The sequence below is a fragment of the Pseudorca crassidens genome, chromosome 3 (genome assembly GCF_039906515.1).
Source record: "Pseudorca crassidens isolate mPseCra1 chromosome 3, mPseCra1.hap1, whole genome shotgun sequence".
Classification (NCBI taxonomy): domain Eukaryota; kingdom Metazoa; phylum Chordata; class Mammalia; order Artiodactyla; family Delphinidae; genus Pseudorca; species Pseudorca crassidens.
Genome location: NC_090298.1, coordinates 121,597,648 through 121,623,339, shown reverse-complemented (window position 1 = coordinate 121,623,339; position 25,692 = coordinate 121,597,648). Strand labels below are relative to the sequence as shown.

Sequence of the window (25,692 nt, the reverse complement as noted above, 5' to 3'; positions counted from 1 at the left end):
TTCTGCAAGTTGCAGATGGACTCTTTTCAAATTGCCCATGAGCATGTGACCTTCTTGAGGACAGCATCAGAGTGAGGCTTGGGCCTCTGTTTACAGTCACCTCCAAAGGTCAAAAAAATTCTAAAAGCCCTCATTTCCCACAATAACCCTTTTATGAACAAAATTCAAGATGGCAGCAATTTTCCAAACTCCATAGAAGAGTTGAAGAATAACTTAAATTTTCTTTAATATTCAAAATTTGTTTATAATTGAGGTAATACAGTCATTGAAAATGGAGAAAAATGAAGAAATACTCAAAATGAAAATATAAAATCACTTGAGATCCCACACTGTTATTAATACTTTGCTAGAGTCTATTCCAGTCTTTTGTTTCTTTATCAATAAATGCATACATAGTATTCATGTATTCATTAATTTACTCAGTAGTATATAATTATTATGGAAGAAAGGTAGGAACAAAGGAAGGAAGGAAGGCCAGCTGAAGGGAGAGAAGGAAAAAAGAAAGGAAGGCAGGAAGGAAGAGAAGGAGTGAGGGAGGGAAGAAGGGAAGGAGGGAGAATATGCTTTGTTTCAGGCATTTATCAAATTTGGTGATAAATAGATCAGACCTAGTCCATACTATTACAAAATTTGACTATCTAGTTTTGATCATTGCTTTTTTTAATAGAATAAAACACTATAAAATACTTGAATCTGTGACTTTTAATAACTGAATACCATTCCATTCTATGAATACCATATTTTATGTATCCATTTCTCTATTTAAAAGACTGATTAGCTTCCAAGTTTTGACTTTTACATGTAGCAATAAAAGAACCATACTTGCTAAGAAACCTCATAACAACTCTGATTATTTCCTTAGGACAGATTTCTGGAACAAGATTACTGGGCTAAACTTTCTAAAGGTTCTTGGTTCCAGTTGTCAACATACTTGGGACAGGAGAATTCAGAACATACATTCCTAGGATGCTGGTAATTCTGACCTCCATCTGTCTGTGTTTTGAAGGAGGAAGGGAAAGGCAGATGTCTTCCCAGTTTGTAAGGATAATAGGTATGAAAGTTCTAGGTTTTTTCTTACGACATTGTTGTTTATTAGTGAAGCCAATTCTCTGCCTGTACAGTCAGTTGGAAAGGTTGCAGAATCAGAGTAGCATTCAGATATTTTTCTGCCTCATGCACATAATGAACAAGGAACTAATTAATTCTGACATTTGAAAGGGTCTTTGATGTCATAATTTAAAAAAAATCCAAAAATATCCGTGTGTTTAACTTTGGAGGGGATAATTCTGATATCATTTTACTCAGATTCACAGCTTCTACCGAAACATCATTCATAGTGCATGTAATCTTGCCTTCAAGTTAAGTTAAGAGGCTTCAACTTAAAACACTCACAGCAAGCAACAACGTGATCAAAACACTGGTTGGATTCTGCATATAAGCGATATCATACGATATTTCTCTTTCTCTGACTTACTTCACACAGTATATCACTTATATGCAGAATCTAAGAAGAAATGATACAAATGAACTTACTTACAAAACAGAAACTGACTCACAGAACTAAAGAACAAACTTATGTTGAGTAATTGAAGAACTGAAGGAATGACTATATCAGTCTTCTATGTAAATTTACATGTGTGGCACTATTGCTAAGGAACACTGATTAGCCATTTTCCTCTTAGCACTGGCGTCTCCAAGAGACTTCACCCGGCCATACAGAATGACCATTCATCCATTCTAGGAAAATGATTTACTCTACTATCTCTAGAATATTCCAGATGTGTTCTTGCCTCCATGACTTGGTGACAAAATTCCCCTTCCAGGAATGCCCAAACACTTATGCTCCTGTTTCTAAAACTTCAGCTACAAATGTTCAACTGTCCTAATGTTGCCATATCTGAATTGCAGCTATGTTCTTATTATATATATATGTGTGTGTGTGTGTATTTGACTCACCTAAAAGAAACATAAGTACCTACCAGAGCCATATACTAAGCATTAAAATCTACATGATCATATTAAATATCAAACCTATATTTTAAATAGTTATGTATATATTTAAGTATATATATAACTATTATACTTTTATAAAGGGCATCTGTGTTTTAACTTAAAATTCTATCCTCTACTACCAAAGGTTATCTATGTCACACAGTATTCTGGTCCAGTTCACATTGACTCTAGGCTTTTCTTCCATTTCCAACTCAACTCCCACCTTGTATGGGAAGCCTTCCTGCAGCGCTCTAGCCCCTAGTGATATGATGACTTTCAGAGTGCTGTAGTCTGTGTTCTTTTCATTTGTATTAGGCTGGGCCAGGGAGAAGAATGGAAAGGGATTGGACAGAGTGGCCTGCAGGAGCCTTTACTTTTCAAGAACCAGTAATAGCTCAGCAGTTTGTATCTTCATTGTATTGGCCCCAGCACTCAAACAGACTTGATGAGGTCTTTGAAACTGATGTCTTCTGGGAGTGATTCTTTACCCTATTGGGGTTGCAATCCTCTTTTAAGAAGTTCTTGAAAACTGAACTTTCTCCTCCAGAAAGAATATACATGTAGCATAAATGTAGGTACATATTTTCAGGGTATTTAAGGGACCCCCCCAAAACCCATCAGTGGAACTCTATTTCCAGGTGTTATGGGCCCCATGTTAAAACAAAACAAAAGAAGCAAAAACAAAAAACCAACCCTGCCAAATAATCGGCATTCAAAAAGAGCTTACTATGTTCCAGACCTGGTACTCAATAATTCACATGCATTAGGCTTTGTATCTTTTAAGTCTTCTCACAATCCCCTATGGTGCATGCTACTGGTATCCCTATTTTACAGAGAGGAGAAAACAAGAGATGGAGAGGAAGTTCAGTAATTTGCTGACGGCCAAACTTCTAGGAAGTTATAGAGGCTGGTTTTGGACTTGGGCAGTTTGAATCACTCCCTTAGCCATACTCTTATTGCCTTTCTTCACTGTGTTACTTGTGCTTAATCATGATGAGGGGTGAATAGCACATACATTTGGTGAGGGAGTATGCTACCAGAAACCTGGGTGATTGACAACAGCACCAGATGTTACTGTTACAAATTCTTCCTCCAAGAATGGAAATCATCCATTCTGAGATACACAGAAAATAAGGATAGATTTGAAAGAGCCCAGGTGGTAATTAACACCCTCCCTACTACTTTTTACCCAGAGACTTACTCAGTTTCTATTTTCTAAGATGAAGTTTTAAAAAAATATAGTAGAATAAAATTTGTCTTCATTCTAGTTGTAACATATTCTAATTTTAAGAGATCACAGGTTAATTAAATTCATTTAAAAACAACTTTTGGGTACCACCTTAATTAACCTTCCAGATTTCCTTGTTATTCTGCTCCTATTCAGTGCTATCAGTCTGCCAGAGTGAGGGTTAGAAACCCGCACCTTGTCAGGTAGGAGGGGAGGGTGGGAAATAGCATTTGTTCCTCGGTTTGATTAATGGAGCTCATTAACTGTCAAATATAAGTCACGAGCAGTCCATCAGAAGAGAACAGCAACACCAGTGACATTTATTACATGGCTAGTGTTCAGAGGGTCCTTAGAAACCAATTTCCATTCTTATAGCTTCTGTCCCTAAAATGGGACTTCTCTAGGATTCATAAGCAAGCCTGATCAAAATGCCAAAGAAAGAAATGAGAAAGAAGAGAAAAAAGGCCTTAAGATAACCAAAGCACAAAACCAACCCCAAACACTCAAGGCAGAGATACAGCAGCAAAATTGTCAGCTGCTTCCCTTTATACCGGCTGAGCCTGGGTGTTATTTACACAGTTTCAGAAGAGTTGCTGTTTTGGGGTTTTCCTGTGACTTCACAAAGACACTGGGCATCAAAGATGTTTGGTTGATGGTCCCAAAACAGTGGAAACTGACACTGTTTTTCTGAATTGATCACTATATTCATACGTGTCTGTTTTCCCTACTTTCCTAAAATGCTTCCAGACCACGAACTTGAATGAGGACTTGGCCTGACTACACAATGGGCTGATGTTTCAAGTGCAAAACCTCAGTGCAGTGAACCAGGCAATCCTCTGAAAGCATTTATGCTCTCTAGCAGTGTGGCAAGACTTTTTCTTCTTTTAAACTCATAAATAAGTATCAGGAAAGGGTGCTTCTCCTAAGTGATCCGTGGTTTACCCAGAGAAATGGATATGGAATGAAATCAAATTTTTGATTTCTATAGCGATGGAATCCTTTAAAACCTGGCCTCTAGTTCTCATTTGCCACCAAACCAGCTGCGAGTCTTATTTTCCTTACCTACAGTGTGAATGTATTGGATGTATTTACAGCCTCTTCTGGCTCGAAAATTATATGGCTTTCTGATTATCGGTAGTTTTCTATCAGTTCTATTATTTTACAACACCGTGAAGTGGGTATTGTTATTTCCCCCATTTATAGAGGAGTAAACTGAGGTACAGAAATGTGAAGTAACTCTCGTAAGGGCACCAAGTTAGTAAATGCACAAGGCAGGAGATGAACAGATCCTGTTGGCTTAACCAGTAGGTTGTTTCTAAGATCTTTTCTAGCTCTAATGGTCTATGATTCAAAGCTACGTGAACTGCAACTTTTCTTTAAGTTACTATCATTGGCTAGCCTGGGGAGATTTTAATAAAATGTAACAGTCACAACTTATTCCTCAGTCTCCTCCAACCTCTTCTGTTCACAACGGAAAGTGATAATGGGACAAAGCCAGAGGACCCTATGAATTCCCAGTGCCCCCTTGGTTTCTCCTGCCTCTGAAGAGCAGAGAAATGAACCAGGAAATGGGAGAATTGCTGCGTTACTCTAAAACAACTTCAAGGAAGTATCTTTAACTTGAAGGAAAGATGGGTCAAGAAGTACAATTTCCTGAAAAAATATCAATACCTTAGAACAGAGGTCTTCAAATTTTGAAAGGCATTAGAATTACCTATGGAGTTACTAGAAATGCATGTTCATGGGCACCACCATGGAGATTCTGATCTGATATGTGGGACTCAAGTTTCTGAATTTTTATCAAACTCTCTAGGTCATTCTGATGCAACTAAATAACATTAAAGAAAACCTGTCCTACAGACTCTCTGGAGTTCATTTGAGCTGCTATGACAAAATACCATAGACCGATTAGCTTATAAACAGCAGAAATGTATTTATCACAGTTCTGGACACTGGAAGTCTGAGATCAGGATGCAAGTATGGTTGGGTGAGGGCTCTCGACTGGTTTCAGACTTTTCTTTGTATCCTCACACAGCCAAAAAGGCTAGGACTCTCTCTGGGTCCTCTTATTAGACACTAATCCCACTCATAAGAATCCAGTCTCATGGTTTATGCTCCTCCCAAAGGCCCCAGCTCCTAATACCATCATCTTTGGGGGTTAGGATTTCAACATCTGAATTTTGTGGGGTCACAAACATTCAGACCATAGCCGGCAGTGTAGCCAGTTGGTCTTGAAATAGTTCTGTGCTGTCTTTGAGGTCTTCCCATAGATTTTTACACTCTTAAGTCAAAATTCAAGGTTGATGTGTTCATCTTCCTTCTTGCCATCTCTACCTGGCTGTCTCTTAGTCATCTCATATTTAGCTTAACACAAAGCTTTTGAGTTTTTCTCCCCTGAGTATTGTTCTCCACGTCTTCCCCAACCCTGATGATTAAAACAAAAAATCAGTAAATCCTCTGTGCCTCCTCCTGTCCTGCCCATACTTTGACTTTCCTACTCTCCATCCCTTCCTCCAACTTCTAACCTACCTCCAAAAGAGATCTTTTGTTTACTTTTCTCCATTGCCACTATCATCATGTTAGTCCAAGCCAACACTATATGTTACCTGGATTTCTGGTCTTCCTGAGTCCAGTCTTATCCCTGCAACTGACCTTCTACATAGTAGCTAGTGATTTTTCAAATATGTTAATCAGACAACAACATTTTTCCCACTTGAATCACACTAATGGCCTCTCATTGAAAATAGAATGAAATTCACACTCCTTAGCATGGCCTGCTAAGCCATGAATGGCTGCTCCCTGCCCAGCTCCAGACATACCAGCTTTCTATCAGCATGTAGGCTGAGCCTTTCCCTCTGCCCAGGGCTGCTATGCTCATGATGTCATCTGCCTGCAAGGTTTTCCCACTGAATCACTTCTGATCCTTTAGATCCCGGGTGAATTGTCATCAACTCAGAGAGGTGGGTCTTGACTTCTCTGGACACTTTCTACCTCATAATCTCTTCCACAAGTTATCTGCATTTCCTTCATAGCATTTATCTCTATCTAAAATTGTTTATTGCCTGTTTCCCCCAACAGAAGGTAACCACCATGGAGTCAGAAACTTCATGTGTCTTGTTCTCCATTGTACCTCAGTGCCTAGCACCATACCTGGCACTTAGCAAAGACATGACAAATATTTATTGCATTTAAATCCTGTGTTAATAATTGTTTGAATATTTCCTTCTTTAAAAATATGTAAAAATGGGATTATGTGGATAAAGGTATAATTAATCTAGAAGGTAAAATTCTGGAAAAACAAAAGAGTAGATTTTGTGCAGTATATCTCCTTTATCTCTTAAAATCCCACACAGCAGAATCTTGTAAACTAGGAGAGCCCTTCCACATTAGTCCTATCCATGCTGATTATATCTAAGGTGAGTGTATTTCTTAACTCATGGCTCTCTCTTCTCAAGGCAAAAGGCAGCTGATCTCCTGATTCATAACCCAGCCCACTGTGCTCAGGGTGGCCTCCCCAGCCTGGATATAGAGGGTTCACTGAACATAATGAAAGATACTTGGCTCTAAGCAATTACAAAAACAAATGATGATGAACTGCTTTGTGCTCTCCTCTGCTGTGAAACTCCTTATCTGCTGTTAGCTCACAAAGCACCCTGTTGTGGAAATGTGATTGCACTTTGAATGATCGGATGAATGAAACACAGGTAGATTCCTCCAAAGACTGCATGAGGGTAATTCTCTTTGCTTAAGTGTTACAGACAAATTAAGTTCAAATTCTTTCAAACAACAGAATGTTACTTTTTCCCCCTTAGCTCAGATTTAAGAATTAGCTCAAATATAAATCTCTTTGCAAGCTGCCACTTTGTATTTTGAAAGACTTTAAGCATGCTCCCCTTCTATGCCAGAGGGGCCAAGTGAAAAAGTAGTAATTAAAAATCTTTTTATTTTTGCAGTTATTTTGGGGTTGTTGTTTTCTTGGCCCCAGTACATTCTCCCTTCCTCTGGTAGGACATCTTGATTTTGCTTTAGCAAAGAATCCTTCCCTAACTCTTACTCCAAGTGATTTAGCTAGGATAAATCCACCCTGGGTGTAAGAATGGAAACAATTCATAAACTGTTCCAATCAGATTGTTTCTCCCTGGAATTTTAATCTTGAGTAGAGTAACTCAACCATTGAAAATGGTAGTATGTGATGGTGGTCCAGAAGAGAGTTTTCATTGGTTTCTGTTACTAAAGTTTCCAGAGCTCCTGGCTCCTGTGTTTTCAGAGACCTGTTTCTTAAGCTTTTCGTTTAACTGTAAGAGGTATTCCATGTTACTACACTTGTTCTGATTATCTATTGACACTCCACTGCAGAGTTCAGTGGCATAAAATAATGATTTTTATTAAACCTATGGTTCTCTAAGTTAGGAATTAGGGCCGGCACAGAGTAGGTGGCTAGTTTCTGCTCCACCATGACTGGGCCCTCAGTCCAGTAGGTACTGTACACCTGTAATAATTTTGTAGCCACCTCCTACTGCTGTTGTGGCAAGCTCAAGTGTTGTGAGTACCTGTTGAAAACACCGGGTGATGCTAGTCACCTCCAGGTGAGCAGTTCGTCTCTCCAGTAGATTGTGCATCACGATAAAAGTGATCTCTCATGATTCTCTCATATTTTTCATCGCATTTAGTGCAATACCGTAAACCTTGAGTAACACCATGGAACCCGTATTGAAGTGCCACTAATGATGCTGGAAGTGCTTCCGAGAAGCAGAGAAAAGTCAAGGCATTACAAGAAAAAGCTAAATTGCTGGATATGCACTGTAGATTGAGGTCTGCAACTTCAGTTGCCCACCATCTCAAGATAAAGGAACCCAGCATAAAGACCTAAATAAAAAGAGGAAAGGAAAGTCGTTAAGCTGTCGCTGAAGCTATGCCAGCAGGCACGAAAGCCTTGCACATTTTGTGAAATACCTTTGTTATCTTGTATCAAAAATCTGGGTGCAGGATTGCTGTAAGAAAGGCATACCTATAGATCCTCGTACGATTTGAGAAAAAGTGAAGTCATTACATGACAACTTAAAGCAAAAAGAAGATGAAGCATCTAAAGCGGAGAACTGGATTATAGCAAAGGATGGGGTTTGATAACTTTAGAAAGAGTTTTGGCTTAAAAACATGTCAGGATGATGGGAGAAGAAACTTCTGCTGACCAAGAGGCAGCAGACAAGTTCCCAGATGCCATTAAGAAAATTAACGAGGAGAAAGGATGTCTGCCTGAATAAGCTGTAAATGTAGACGAAAGTGCCCTATTCTGGAGTAAAAAATGCCACAAAAGACACTTATTAATAAGGAAGAGAAGCAAGCACCTGGATTGAAGGCAGGAGGGATAGGGTAACACTACTGTTTTGTGCAAATGCATTCAGATTTATGATCATGATCACCCTTATCTATAAAGCTGTTAACCCTTGAGCCTTGAAGGGAAAAGATAAACACCAGCTGCCAGGCTTTTGGTTGTACAGTATGACGGCCTGGACAATGAGAACCCTTTTTCTGGATTGTTTCCACTGATGCTCTGTCCCTGAAGTTGGAAGTACCTTACCAGTAAGGGACTCCTTTTAAAGTTCTTTTGATATTGGACAATGCTCTTGGCCACCCAGGACCCCATAAGTTCAACATTTAAGGCACTGAGGCGGTCTACTTGCCCCCAAATATAATGTCTCTAATTCAGCCTCTAGATCAGGGGCTTATAAGGATCTTTAAGGCTCATTACACACAGTACTCTATGGAAAGGATTCTCAACAACATGGAAGAGAACCCTGATAGACAGAACATCATGAAAGTCTGGAAGGATTACACCAGTGGAGATACCATAATTTATAGAAAAATCTGTGAAAGCCATCAAGCCCCAAACAACAAATTCCTGCTGGAGAAAACTGTGTCCAGATGATGTACATGACTTCACAGGATGTATGACAGAGCCAATTAGGAGAATCATGAAAGATTATGGATATGACAAAAAATGTGGGGAGTGAATGGTTTCAAGATATGGATCTTGGAGAAATTCAAGAGCTAATAAACACCACACCAGGGACCTCCTGTACCACAGAGACCAAGACAGTCTGCATTAGAAGGGTAAGAGACATGGCTACAAGGTGACTGTATTTCACCTCCCTCAGACCAGTGCAGCACCACATGGAGAGGCTCTTCCCTGAGCCTCTGGTTTCTCCAGTGGGAAAAGAGAAGCCGGGAGAACAACCAGCACTCCCAAAGCTGCCCAGCACTGTGGGTTGCTTCGTGGAAGCCCCATTCTGATCTTGCACCACAAGAATTGCAGAGGAATCTGCAATATGATTGTGAAGGAGAAAGGGGGAGGGGCTTGAACAACCAGTAGCTCTTGGCAGACAGAGTTCATTCCTGTAGAGCCCAAGTAGTAATTGCAAACAGTGGCTTTACTCATCTGCAGATCCAAGTTGGGGGCACACTCTGACCGGGGAACTCAGCTGGGAGCAGACCTGCCTGATTTATAAAGGTCCTCAAGTTTTGCTAGCCCTAGAGCTCAAGTTTGCCCATATCTAGGCAAGGAGCTCAATGACAGCCCCAACCACTGTGGAGTGTCTTCTGGCCCTAGCTGACTGGAAGGGCTGGTGACAACTCCTGGAAGCAGTGCAGCCCAGAGGCACTTGAGCTGAAAAGTGAGTGGGCAGAGCTGATCATCCCCAGAGCAAAACCAGTACTGGGCCTGGAGTGTTCTGGTGTTACACACAGGCAGGGAGATTAAATCATAGCCAAGGCTGAGGGTAACACCCAGCCTCTCCCAAGCAGAGAGCTTATTTGGGAAATTGAGAGTAGCCTGGAGTGGCCACTCCTCCTCCACCCAGGCAAGTGAGCTGAGACACAGCACCACCCACTGTGGAGAGTGGCCTCATCTGACTAGAAGGGCTGGTGACAACTCCTGGAAGCTGTGCGGCCCAGTGGCACTTGAGCCTATAGGTAGGCAGGCAGAGCTAAGGGTTTGCAGGACAAAGCCAGTAGTCCTGCTTGATCAGGGAACTTGGGAAGTGGGTCAGCTTGAGGTAAGAAAACAAAGAGCTTTAGCAGCTTTAGGGCTGTTTTTCCCACTGCATCCAGGCAGGGAATGTAATTTGTAGTCCCACTCATTGCTGAATATAGCCTTTAGCCTGTTCAAATAGGTAACCTAACCCATGCAACATATGGGAAGCTGCATAGCCCATTCAACAGCCCTATGTCCAGTGGCACTTGAAAAATCCATGGCTACCTCCATCTTCAGAGCAAACATGGTGACCTCAACTGACCACGGAATTAAGTGCACACTCTGGCCTGGTTCAGGTTCCCAAATAATGAGGTGTATGGGCCCTGAGTCCTGTCCTGCTGTTCTGCCAGGTCAGGAAAGATAATTCATAGGCCCATTTACTACTGAATATGGTACCCAGTCCTGACAGTCTAGTAAGCCTGACCAGAGAATCCAGGCAACTGTGGAGCCCATCCTACAGCCCCACTTGGGTAGGGAACCATCCCATCAGTCCTCTACAACTATTGTCAGCCAGTGATCCTCCCCACCCCCATCCCCATCCTCAGAGTTTGAACAGTTGCCTCACCCTAAAATAGACCATAACAGTAGGTCCCAACTGCCCAAGGACATTACCAGCAGACACACCCAAAACCCAAACTGAGCTGACTGATGAAGAACTGTCCCTGCCAAAGCAAACCTATAAAGTCTGGAAGAGGAACCCGATTAATCAAATATGTAGATACAAGTGTAAGGATACAAGGATCACAAAAAATCAGGTAAATATTATGCCACCAAAAGAAACTAATAAAGCTTCAATAACTGATCCTAAAGAAAAGCAAATTTATGAATTATCAAAGAATTTCGAATAATCCTCTTAAGGAAGTCTAGTGAACTACAAGAAAACACAAACAGATAACTAAACAAAAGTAGGAAAATAATGCATGAACAAAATGAGAAGCTCAATAAGGAAATAGCAACCATGAAAACAAAACAACAGGGCTTCCCTGGTGGCGCAGTGGTTGAGAGTCCACCTGCCGATGCAGGGGACACGGGTTCGTGCCCCAGTCCAGGAAGATCCCACATGCCACAGAGCGGCTGGGCCTGTGAACCATGGCTGCTGAGCCTGTGCGTCCGGAGCCTATGCTCCACAACGGGAGAGGCCACAACAGTGAGAGGCCCGCGTACCGCAAAAAAAAGAAAAAGAAAAATAAAGAAGAAGAGTAGAGACAGCCTATGGGAATAATGGGACACAATGAATAGAAGTAATATTTGCATTATAAAAATTTCAGAAGGATAATAGAAAAAGAAAGGAACAGAAAGTATATTTAAAGTAATAAAGGCTGAAAACTTACTGAACCTGGGGAGAGAAATGGACATCCAGATCTATGAGGTCCATAAGACCCTAAATAGGTTGAACCTGAACAGGGCTACCTTGAGACACATTACAATTAAATTGTCAAATGTCAAAGACAAAGAAAGAGGTTTAAGATCAGCAACAGAAAAGAGAGGAATTACATACAAGGAACTTCTGTAAGACAATCAGTGGATTTCTCAACAAAAACCCTTTAAGGCAAGAGAGAAAGGGATAACATAGTCAAACTATTGTAAGAAAATAACTCTTAACGAAGAATTCTGTGTCTGGTGAAGCTGTCCTTCAGAAACAAAGGAGAGATAAAGACTTCCTTAAACCAACAAAAGCTGAGGGAGCGCTTACCCCAGACCTGACTTACAAGAAATGCGACAGGAAGTTCTCTGAGTAGAAGTAAAAGAATGCTAATTAACATCATAAAAACATAAAAAGGTAGTGTAAATCTCACTAGTAATGGTAAATATATAGTCGTAGTTAATTCTACAATATGGTAATAGCAGTGTGTAAGTCACACACAACTTTAGTTTGAACATTAAAAAATAGCAGTAAAAATAACCATAACTACAACAATCTATTATTAGTAACACAATGTAAAAAACAATGTACATCATAACAAAAATAACCTAAAATGTGAAGGAAAGGAGAAGTAAAACTGTAAATTTTATGAATTCTATTGAAGTTATCAGTTTAAAATAAGGTATTATAAATTTAAGATATTTTATGTAAGCATCATTGTAACCACAAGGGAAAATCGTCTATTAATTACACAAGAGAACATGGTAAAGAGGTCAAAGTACACTGATACCAGAAGACATCAAAACACACACAAACACAAAGATATCAGGTTAAGAAATAAGAAACAATAGATCTATAACACAGTTAACAAAATGGCAATAGTAGGCCCCTACCTATCAATAATTACTTTAAATGTAAACAGATTGAACTTATTTAAATAAACAAATAAATAAATGTAAAAAATATAGAATGGATTAAAAAAATAATATCCAACAATATCCTTCCTACAAGAGATTCACTTTAGCCTTAAAGACATACATAGACTGAAGTTGAAGGTATGGAAAGAGACATTTCAAGCAAATGGTAACCCTAAAAAGAAAAAAAAAGCCAGGATGACTGTACTTATATCAAAAAATATAGACTTTAAATCAAAAATGGTAAAAAGACAAAAAAGTCATTATATAATGAGAAACGGTTCAACCCATCAGGAAGCTATAACAATTGCAAATATTTATGTGCCCGACATTAGAGAAGCTAAATACATAAAGCAAAAACTAACAGAGATAAAAAGAGAAATTAACAGTAATATGATTAAGAGTTGGGGATTTTAATACCCCATTCTCACTATAGACCAAATAGACCTAACAGACATATACAGAACATTCTGTCCAACAACGGAATACATATTCTTCTCAAGTACACATGGAACATTTTCTAAAATAGACCATATATAGTCCACAACACGAATGTTACCAAATTCAAGAAGACTAAAATCATACCAAGTTTCTTCTCTGACTACAATCGCATGAAACTAGAAATCAATACAAGGGGAAAACTGGAAAATTCATAAACATATGGAAATTAATCAACACCTTCTTGAACAACGAATGGATCAAAGAATAAATTAAAGAGGGTGTAAGAAAGTTTCCTGAGACACAAAAATGGAAATACTACACACCAGAACTCGTGGGATGAAGCAAAAGCAGTTCTAAGAGGCAAGTTCATAACAACAAATGTCTACATTAAGAAACAAGAAGGATTCCAAATAAATAAACTAACTCTATTCCTTAAGGAAATAGCAAAAGAAGAACAAACTAAGACCAAAGTTAGCAGGAGAAATGAAACAATAAAGATTATTATTATTAAAAAGTACAGAAATAAATGAAATTGAGAACAGAAAAACAATAGAAAAGTTTAACCAAACTAAGAGCTGGTTCTTTGAAAAGATTAACAAAACTGACAAACTTTTACCTAGACTGACTGAGGAAAAAGAGAAAGGACCCAAATCAACAAAATTATAAATAAATTAAAAAATGGAGACATTACAATTGATACCACAGAAATTCAAAGGATGACAAGAGCTACTATAAACAACTATATGCCAAGAAACTGGACAGCCTAGAAGAAATTTTAAAAATTCTTAGAAGCACACAATTTACTAAGACTGAATCAGGAAGAAGTAGAAAATCTGAATAAACCAATTACTAGTAAGGGAATTGAATCAGAGATCACAAATCGCCCAGTGAAGAAAAGCCCAGGGCCAGATGGTTTCATTGGTGAATTTTACCAAATGTTTAAAAAATAATTAATATCAATTCTTCTCAATCTCGTCCAAAATATCAAAAGGGGGGGAGGGGACACTCCCAAACCCATTGTACGAGGCCAGCATTATCCTGACACCAACACCGGAAAAACATGACTAGAAAAGAAAACTACAGAGGCCAATATCCCTGATGAATACAGATGTAAAAATCCTTAATAAAATACCAGCAAATTGAATTTAGCAGCACATGAAAGGAATCATACACCATGATCGAATGGGATATATCTCTGGGATTCAAGGATGCAACATACATGAATCGATCAATGTGATACAGCACATTAATAGAATGAAAGAAAAAATCATCTGATCATCTCAATTGATACAGAAAAAAAGCACTTGACAAAATTCAGCATTCATTCATGGTAAAAACTGAACTATTAAAGAACATATTAAAGGCCATATATGATGTGCCCACAGCTAACATGATACTCAATGGTGAAAGGTTGAAACCTTTTCCTCTAGGATCAGGAACAAGCCAAGGTTTCCCACTCTCACCACTCTTATTCAGCATAGTATTAGAAGTCCTAGCTAGAGCAATCAGGCAACAAAAAGAAATGAAAGGTATCAGGACTGGAAAGGAAGAATTAAAATTGTCTCTATTTGTAGATTACATGATTTTATATATAGAAAATCCTAAAGACTCAACCAAAAACTGGATAGATCTAATCAATTCAGTAAAGTTGCAGGATACAAAACTAACATATAAAAATCATTAATCTTTCTATACACTAACAATGAACTTTCTGAAAAAGAAATAAAGAAATTTATCCCATTTACAACAGCACCAAAAACAATAAAATACTCAGGAATAAATTTAAATATGGAGGTAAAACTTATGTACTCTGGAAACTATAAGACGCTGATGAAAGAAATGAAAGAAGACAAAAATAAATGGAAAGTCATCCATGTACATGGATTGGAAAGATTAGTGTTGTTAAAATGACAATACTACCAAAAACTACCTATATATTGAATGCAATCCCTATCAAGATTGCAATGGTATTTTTTTTACAGAAGTAGAGAAAAGCACTTCTAAAATTTATATGAACCACAAAACACCCTGAATAGCCAAAGAAATCCTGAGAATGAAGAACGAAGCAGGAGGCATCACACTTCCTGAGTTCAAGCTATACTACAAACCTATAGTCATTAAAACAGTATGGTACTGGCATTAAAAACAGACAAAGAAACTAATGGAACAGAATCAAGAGCCCAGAGATAAACCCAAGAATATACAGTCAACTAATATTTGACAAAGGAGTCAAGAATACTACAGTATTCTGTAGAGTTCAGTACAGCTAAGGTTTAGAGTGAGAGAGCCTCGTTGGTGGTGTAGTTGCCAATGGAGATTTAGGAAGGGGCAAGCTCGTGACAGGCTCCAGACCATCACTGTTTTCCATACCATCTAATGCAAAAAGTGGGAAGTGTGCTGTTGTTTGTGCTTTTGCTGGAAGGGCTCCTTTTGACAGCCCATAAAGCCATGATTGATGCGCAAAATAATATTTCTCAGGACTTCCCTGGTGACACAGTGGTTAAGAATCTGCCTACCAATGCAGGTGACGTGGGTTCGAGCCCTGGTCCAGGAAGATCCCACATGCCATGGAACAACTAAGCCTGTGTGCCACAACTACTGAGCCTGCCCTCTAGAGCCCGCGAGCCACAACTACTGAACTCATGCACCACAACTACTGAAGCCTGTGTGCCTAGAGCCCGTGCTCTGCAATGAGAAGCCAGCTCAATGAGAAGACTGTGCACTGCAACGAAGAGTAGTCCCTGCTCGCCACAACTAGAGAAAAGCAACAAAGATCCAACACAGCTAAAAATAAATACATAAATAATAAAATAAATTAAAAAATAATATTTCTCAGCTTTTGCCACCTTGCTATATAGTTCCCACATGTGCTTAAGGGAAAATTTGAATCACCAGAGTCATTGATAAGCTTAGAATATACTATTCTTGAAAGGTTCTGAGAAGAGCTGGTCATCCTTATTTCTCTGCCTCAGACAGATTTTTGGAGAAACATTTTAGTGTTTGCATGACCTTTAATCAGATATACTGCACTTTTTAATTTATTTTTATTTATTAAAATTTTTTTAACATCTTTATTGGAGTATAATTGCTTTACAGTGGTGTATTAGTTTCTGCTTTATAACAAAGTGAATCAGCTATACATATACATATGTCCCCATATCTCCTACCTCTTGGGTGTCCCTCCCATCCTCCCTATCCCACCCATCTAGGTGGTCACAAAGCACTGAGCTGATCTCCCTGTGCTATGCAGCTGATTCCCACTAGCTATCTTTTTTACATTTGGTAGTGTATATATTTCCATGCCACTCTCTCACTTCCTCCCAGCTTACCCCTCCCCCTCCCCGTGTCCTCAAGTCCATTCTCTAGTAGGTCTGCGTCTTTATTCCCATCTTGCCCCCAGGTTCTTCATGACCTTTTTTTTTTTTTTAATATTCCATATATATGTGTTAGCATACGGTATTTGTTTTTCTCTTTCTGACTGACTTCACTCTGTATGACAGACTCTGGGTCCATCCACCTCACTACAAATAACAATTTCACTTCTTTTTATAGCTGAGTAATATTCCATTGTATATATGTGCCACAACTTCTTTATCCATTCATCTGTCCATGGACACTTAGGTTGCTTCCATGTGCTGGCTATTGTAAACAGAGCTGCAATGAACATTGTGGTACATGACTCTTTTTGAATTGCGGTTTTCTCAGGGTATATGCCCAGTAGTGGGACTGCTGGGTCATATGGTAGTTCTATTTGTAGTTTTTTAAGGAACCTCCATACTGTTCTCCATAGTGGCATCAATTTACATTCCCACCAACAGACTGCACTTTTTTAGATCCCAGTAAATTACTGCCTTCCTGTAAGTACTGGAGGGACTTAACGGTACCATTAAGAAATGCATAAGTATCATGTTTTTATTTTTTTCTTCATGCAGGTTTTATTCCTGCCAGAAACTTTTTTTTTCAGTTTTGCCTATGGAAATTAAGCATGATTTAATTAGCAATAAAAGTTTTCCAAGTTATCTTCCTTCTGGGTCTAATGTAATTCCTAGAGCCCTTCTTATGCTATAAAAGGACTGGGTTCTTCAAAATCTCTCCTTCTTAATCATCACTAGCTTATTAGCATCACCTCTCTTCACTCTTTTTTTTTCTCTTCCTCTGAAGAATAGTGACACTGATCTGAAAATCAGGACACATTTCCACATAACTGAACATTCTTTACTAGATGTCATATCCAACTTCAAAGTATGAGAATTGCATTCCTATATTAGCTAGGACTGTCTTGTTTCAAGTGACAGAAATGAATTCAACCTGGTTTGAGCAAACAAAAGACATTTATTGGGTTCCTCCAATGGAAGAGTCCAGAGTGTCCTACTTCAGGCCTGGTTGGGTCCAGGGACTCAAATTACATTGCAGTCTCTCTCCCCAGCTCTTGGCTCTGCTTTGCTCTGTGTTAACTTCAATTTTAAAAGGTTCTTACCATGTGGTGGCTATTTGTGTCCTGGGGAGGCAATATTCCTACTGGCTAGGAACTGGACATATGTAGATAGAAGTGGTTTCATGAAAAACCAAGGTTTTGCTACTAAGTAAAGGGGGATGGATGACAGAGAGGCAAAAATGACAGATTTCCCTATACAATTACTTTTATTAAAAGTTTTAAGATTTATGATACCTAAAATACAGTAAAATCATCATCTTATTTTACAGACATGGTAAGGCCTCATAATTTAGTCATTGTATTTTTGAGGTCCCAGGATTTCAAATTATGTGATATATAAACTTTGAAACTCATGTAAAGAGTTCTACAGTTTCCACAGGGGAATTTTGTCTAAACAGTGAGGTTATTAAATAAAAAATTCCTTTGTCTCCATTTCTTCAGACACATTGCTAACATTTTCATAAGGATGATATAGTTCTGATTTGGGGAAGACAAGAACCTGATAAATTTTCTTAGCAGTCTTTTAAGCCCTGATCTCATTTTCTTAGCAGTCTTTTCTGTGCCTAAAAGGAGTCTATTATCCTTTGCTTCATTACGTATGTCCACATGTAATGCAAGAGCATTTTCTGGTAGGTGCATCTAAAACTCCACAGGATACCTATCAACACCCAGGGCTCTGCCTGCAGAGGGATCCCTAACAGTTCATTTTACCTCTCTTGGAGCAATAGGAACGTATTTTGCCACCCTCACTAATTGAAAGAAACTGGACACTTCTAATGAAATGTTGACATTTCTGCAGGTTACGCAGTATAAAGAAAAAGTCAGATTCTTTTTATTAAAGACAATAAAACATCCTCATTATATCCTCTGACTTTGTAGAATTCCTATCTGTATTCTATGGAATAACATGATTGATGAGTTGAGGTCTTCACTTACAGGAAGCAAATAGTTTTCCCCCTTTTTTCCCTAAATTTAGGATGACTTTGAATCATTTGCCTTGGCCTGTTGTGCACATTAACATTTGCCTCATTCTCTGCTTCTTTGCAGCAAGCCATTGAATGCTGGCCTCACTTCTTCATCCAACTTGCTTTTGAAGATGAGATTTCAGTTTCCTGAATGAATGCCTTTGGTCCTGTTCTTTTCAGGTAAAATGTAAATAGCTAATTAGCAGCTCTCTCGTCTTCATGATCTTAGGGTTTTGCATATGAGTTATGGAGAGGATTCAGAATTATTATTATTTTTGAGCTAATTATCCAAGTTGATTAGAGAAGACTTTAAAAATTAAAAAAAAAAAACACGAAACTCTCCCTGTTTATTACCAATGAGTGCCATCTGGAGCTGTTGGGAGAGATGAGAGTGATTTGGTGCTTTGATTAGGTCACATGATTGGCCACCAGCACTGATAATCACATCATTAATGGCATATGGACAGAGGAAATTACCTGCAGCAAGAGGAGAGAACAGAGGGCGAGACCATTTTCCACCCTGACCTTTAGCACACAGCTCCTCAAGGAGAGAGCGAGGAAAGGTGGATGCACAGAGAAGACCTCAGTAATGTGCCACACAGTATAAATGGATCCATAGCTCCAGGGTGGGCTCCCCGGTGGCTAAACAAACACGTCATACCTGACCACTGGGCAGAGTATAAGAACAGCTACCATCTGCTCTGAGTTTACTAGATCCAAGGTGCTGTGCAACATATTCTACAACATCAATTTGTTCTTTAATCTCACAACAACTATACCAGGGATTACTATTGCCTCCATTTCATATATGACAAACCGAGTCTAACAGACATTAAGTAACTTGGTGAAGTTCACACAGCTAGCTGGTGAGTGGCAGACTTGAAGTTTGAATCCAGATCCACTTAATGTCAAACCCGGTTCTTATCCACCGGATCCACCAATTCCAGGAGGCTACTGGTAGATGGACCCATAGAAGGGCAGATAATAAGCTTGAGACTCATGGTGTTTTTGTCCACTTATATTCCCTTCACTGGGGACAGTGTGAGCTTTCTGAGGGGGCATCAGATGAGTCAGCACATAATAATAATGATAAAACTTCAAAGCCTAATATTTATAGTACTTCCCATATAATGTGTCATCATTTGATCCTCTCATGTACCCTCTAAGAAAGGAAGCTCTATTAAGTGATTCAGGAAGGGCTGCCCTTGGCCCAATACTACTATACTATCCACTGTACACAAAGTGGAATGGAGACATAGTATCAAACATGGATGGAGCAGAGTCAGATGTCAATGGTGGGGTGAAAATAATAACTAGAGAAAAAATAATAAGAAGAATACTCCCCTCATATTGAGAACTCTGAGCCAAGCTGGGATCTTAGCACTTCACTTATTTTGTTATTTTTAAGTCAACTTTGCTGACATATAATTTACTTATGATGAACGGCATATATGAAAAGTATATAATTTGATGAATTATGACAGATATGTACACCTGTGAAACAACCACCTCAATCAAGACAGAAGACGTCCGTCATCCCCAGAAGGATACTCATATCCCTTTACAGGCAACTCCACCTTCTACCTTTGTTCTCAGGCCATCGGAGATCAATCTGCTTTTTGCCTCTGTAGGTTAGTTTGCCTTTTTAAAAGAATTTTGTATAAATGGAACAATACACTATGCGCTATTTTGTATCTAGTTACTTTCACTCAGAATAATGATTTTGAGGTCATTCATTTTACTGTGTATAGAGTAGATTATTCTTTTTACATATTAGTAGTATTCTACTGTATGGATATATTTGTCTACCCATGATTTATCTATTGATGGACATTTGTATTGTTTCCAGTATGTGGCTATTCCAAATAAAGATGCAATGAACACTAACATTTATGTCCTTGTGTGTTTTTATTTCTCTGGAAGTAGATACTTATGATGGAATGGCTGAGAAACTGTGTAAGAGACTGCCAAATATTTTCCAAAGTGGTGGTATAATTTTATATTCCCGTAAACAGTGTATGAGAGTTTCAGTTGCTCCACATTCTCATCAACACTTTTTACTTTCTTTCTGATTTTAGACATTCTAATGGGTGTAAAATGGCATCTCACTGTGGTTTTAATATTCAGTTCCTGATGATTAATGATATTGAGTATCTTTTCAGATGATTATTCACCATTCATATATTTTCTTTTGTGAAGTATCGGTTCAAATCTTTTGCAACTTTTTATTAGATTGCTTGTCGGCTTATTATTGAGTTGTAATGGGACTTAATATATTCTCACTAAAATTCTGTTGTCAGCTAAATGTATTCCCAATATTTTTACCATTCTCTTTTGCCTTCTCATTTTCTTAACTCATTACTGACCAGGGGATTTTGCAGAAACTAACACCTGTGGCCATAATATATCTCCAGTCAAAAATGTGTTAATAGTGTCTTTCAAAGAGAAAACTTTTCATTTTGAATAAATCCAATTTATGATTTTTTCTTTTATGTTTGTATCACTTTATTTACTACAGCACATTTAACTTCTCATCCACCTTGTATGATATTGTAATTGTCTGAATTTTTCAGATGATTAAATTAGCTCTCTCAGAGATTATATAAGTTGCCCAAATAACACATCTGTAAGAATGCTAAATTCGAACCACTGAATGCGTGTGAAGTCAGAGGAATGTAGTCATGGGGTTACTAGCAGGAGAATGCAATGGAGATTCAGAAATGTCTGTGTAGGCAAGTGTGAAGATCAGAAACTAGGGCAACATTTTGAATTCTGTTGAAGAGATGATGATTCATTTCCTGGGAGGAGTTTGATATGAGGATCTATCCAGCCCCTCTTCTTGATTGAGATTTTTCCAGGCTGAAGGATAGGAATTTTTGTGCCTGATGCCTGATGCCCAGCTTATAATCACAAGAACTAAGATAAGAAGCAGTGGGTCTCCTTACTACTAGTCCAGTGCTCTGCCCACACCTCTGGGAGAAAATTCCCATCACAGTCATTATCATGATTTCACAGAAAAATCTATGATTAGCTTAGGTAGTTAAACAAAGTTATATTTTTCTTCTTAGAGAGAATACAAATAGGACATAATTTTTCTTTTGAAATATAAATGGCAAGTAGTCTCTTGACTTCACAAGAGTCAAGAAGGATTGAAGAGTCGCTGCCCAACTTGATCCTCCCACAACTCTTCTCAGAGGAAAACTCAAGAAAACCTCCCTTCCCTCCTCATTTCCTATTATTCAGGCAGACATCATAAACTGCAATTTATTACTCCCTCACAATGGCATCCTGCCCTTTCTCCTGCCATATTTCTCTAGCCAACTCGATGCTCAGATCTATTTCGGCAGATGTGAGTTCTGTATTTCTCTTGCCCCTGGCTACCTTTGAATTACCACAGCTCTGCAGCGCTGTAGGTCTATCATCTGAAGGTGTGACAAAGAATATTGTACAACTACCGTCGATAGCAACTTTAAATGGAAATTAGATTCTTTCCCTCCTTATTTTTATGTTTAATTTGGGCAAACTACATTTCCAGACATCATGTTCACTGCAATCATCTATCTTTTAGAGAGCAATAGTGGTCCTGCTTGCTTAAGTACCTTGCATTTTTCATATCAGTCTTTCTTTCTTTCTTTCTTTCTCTCTTTTTTTTAGTAGCATACCTGTGCCACACGGAAGGGCATAATGTGCTTTCATGAATCTGACTACTCTTTCAAGCAATAGGAAATGGGAGAGTCACCTACCCTGCTGATGAAATGCACTGCAGTGGTCTGGGGGACTTTAACTCCTGGATTCTATTACAAGAGTTATATATGCATCTTCAGGAGAAATGCCCTGGAGCCCAGATAGATCTCTGGAAGACTGAACTTTAAACCTTATAGTATCTTTGAAAATGTAAGGGGGCGGCAGATCTATGGGAACACCAAAAAAGTAACCAGTACACAACCAGTAAACCCTTTGAAATAAAGAAGTCAAATAAGCTGTTTGAATAAACTGAATGCTCAAGTCCACCAGAACAGTAGATCTAACCCAGTGTGAACATCTCAGGTTATCTTTATATGACAAAATGTTTTGTTCATTTATTAGGGGAACAAAGGTCCTTTGGGTCAATCTAACTCTTGCAAAGCTTATAGACAAAAAGAATACTGTTGGGTTTAACGGTCATTCTCAGCTTGCCTCCATCAGCTATATCTTGCCCTTCTCTTCCCTGCTCTTTGTCCCAGGAAGGCTGACCTCTGTGCATTGAATGGCCTAGGCTCTTGCCCTCTGGTCTCTGGTTGAGTTGGACCAATGGGAGACACTGATAGGAGAATGGAGAGTGGGAGGAGACAGAGGGTAGAGCATTCATTCCTCCCTTGCCCTCCCTTCTGCTTTCTTATGGTGCTGGCAGTGACTATGCTCCTCTGCAGTCCTTGCATCTACCAGCCAGCCACTCCATGGCTCCAACTATTCTGGGTCTGGTAACACCTTTCCCCCTCCTGCTCCTTCAAACCTAGGGCTGATAATGGATTCCCACTGTTGCCATTCTCTGGCTGTCTTATATCTCTAATTGTTTTCTTCAATCCTGTCTATACTTGCATAATTGTCCAATCATGAAATTATTTTTAATTAAATTTTTTTTGCATCTATTTCCTGAAATGATTCAACTTGAGTTTTCTTGATAGAAACTTTTTCTTGACAAGTTGGTTCTTCTCTCAGTGTGATTACTTAGCAAGCTACAAATGCTTATTGCTAATGGTATCTTAAGCATGTTTTGAGCAAATAAAACACACACAAATTCTCTAATAGTCATGAATTGAATAATCACAAATAATGCCATTTATACTCAACCCCTTATCTGCCTAGCCTCTTTAGATATTGGAGTTTGTAACCTGCTATGTTGCTTCCCTGGCTTTGAAAAGTCCCAGTAAAGATTCAGGTGAGGCATTTACAAAAGTGCTTGAAACAGGTTTAATTTCTCTTTAGGAAGTCTTGTGCTGCAGGTGAGCTGGTATTCAAAGAACCTCTTGCCTTGGTGCCTGGCAAGCATGATGCAACTATCCTCTGCCTGCCTCCCTTCCCAAGATCTCATTCTAAGTCCTAGGCAATTAGACCACTATAGTGATTGTTTCTAAAGCTCACTCACTCTTTAAGGGCAGAATATATACATTAAAACACTATCCTTTAAATTTTTTTTCCTGGGTTAGCGACAACACTTCAGCCCATTAAAACAGGGTGGTGGGGGAAGGAGGGACCTTAAACTGTAATGGACTTGGAAAACTGACCCAATTTGCCGCTTATACATTTTACCTTTTTTTAGGTGAAATGAAGCTAACGAGCTTACTGTTTCCATTTTCTGATTCCACTATTTTTCCAATAAGGAAGATGTTTGCTTGCTGTAAATTAACTACTTGGAAACTATATCAATTCCTCTTGTAATTTTAGCTTTTCCAAATTAGTTTCATATTTTTAGGTACTGCCAATCAAGAAATTGCTAATGGTAATTTTAAAAATACTTCAAACATTCATGGTGACTAGACTCTATAACTGAAAATGTACAAAAATGGTATTTCTTATCTTTTTTTTTTTTCAATTAGGATCCCTCTCAAGTGTAATTCATTCAATAAATACTAAGCACTTATTATGAGCCAGTGCTGGTCATGGCTATGAATATAACTATAAAAAAAGACATAGTCTCTTACCCTAAATGAGTTCAATTCCCAGCCCATGCAGACATACCATAATTTGACAAGTTCCACAGGAAATCTTGGAAAATTCATTATTTGCAGTCGCAACTATTCCTGAGCATTGGAGATCCACAAACTAGGGTAATTTATGACTCTGCTTAAGCATGGATTGAACTTCTCAGACTTTGGGGTTGGTCTGAGAACAGGGCAGATAACTGATCTAGTGGGTGAGCAAATCTGACATCTCAGTATCTACATCTCATCATGGCCTTAATGCTCACAACCCACATTAAGTAATAAAAACTTTATCTTTGAAAAGAAATCCAACTGCAGTGTTTGTGACAATGTGAGGAGAAGTAAGCAGTCTAAGAAAATGCTGTTTTTTTACAGAGTGTAGGAATGCTGGATAATTTAAGAAGTAACATGTCACATTCCTTTATGGGTGGGGATATATGACGGGAATGTGTCACAAGTTTTATATAAGTGGCTTTCAAACTTTTTTATCCATAACCTATGTTAAAAATAACTTTTCTTCACAATCTAATAAACACACACACATGCACACACACACAATGAACCAGAACTTCAATAGCACAATACTTGCTTTTACTGTAGGTCATATACTCTGATATTTCCCCAATCCTTTCTCTTTTTCTATTCCTTTTTTTTTTTAAAAAATGCTGATTGTGCCCCACTAAACTGACTTTATGACTGAGTAATGGTTTGAAAATCACTGTTCTATATTAACAATATAAACGAATAAGAAGTCAGTTGATAAAGCTGTTCAGCTGGTTATCCAGCCAGAATTTATTTTAATAGTATTATAAATTACTTTAATCCCATGTTTATAGATTCATTAAGGGTCTTATAGGGTCACTTAAATTTTTCATTTGTTCTTCACTGCACTTTGTGGAAGGAATTATATAATACAATAATACCTTGAATATAGGGGTTTGCAGAGCTCTCAGGAGAAAGTCAAATATAAGTTCAATAAATAAAGTGGCTTAAGAGTATGAATGAGGGAAGGATAATGGTTGAGCGACTGATCTGAGAAAGTACCATATGATAGGACTGTAGAAGATGAGTAGAGTTTGTCAGGTAGAGATTGGGAAAGGACAGTTCAGACTAGAAGGGTGTGATCTAGCTGGGAGACCAGTGAGAAGTAGCTTGTATCTAAGAGGTAGGCAAGAAGATACAGTGAGGACTCAATAATTGAGACTGGAATGTATCGAGTGGCAAAATCAGGGCCTAGTTGCTTCATTTACTTGATGGAACATGAAGTTCCCTTTCACTGAACAAATGGACAACTTTTATAGACATAGATTATTTTATTACAACTGGACAGAACAGGATCCTAGAGTTTCTTTGAGATTCAGGGTGGAATTCAGGAAGAGAAAAAAAATAAAATTTATAAGATTATTTCTGTCCTAGACTGCAAACTCTTTAAGGAAGTAGAGACCTCAGTTTGAATCATTCATACTTCCTAGCATCTAAATAGACATCTCTCCAAAGAAGACACACAGATGGCCAAAAGGCATATGAAAAAATGCTCAACACCACTAATTATAAGAGAAATGCAAATCAAAACTACAATGAGATATCACCTCACACCAGTCAGAATGGCCATCATCAAAAAGTCCACAAATAATAAATGCTGG

The 25,692-nt window shown here is 38.5% G+C and overlaps 1 protein-coding gene across 1 annotated transcript in view; it reads left to right on the top strand.

The window, feature by feature from the left end:
* Positions 1–20,226, top strand: part of PRELID2 (PRELI domain containing 2) — a 705,022-nt gene extending 684,796 nt beyond the window's left edge. Inside the window, exons 12-13 of the transcript XR_010942158.1 lie at positions 18,451–18,548; positions 19,853–20,226. The gene's annotated coding sequence lies outside the window, so the exon portion shown is untranslated. The remainder of the gene's footprint in view (positions 1–18,450; positions 18,549–19,852) is intronic.
* Positions 20,227–25,692: the final 5,466 nt, after the last annotated feature.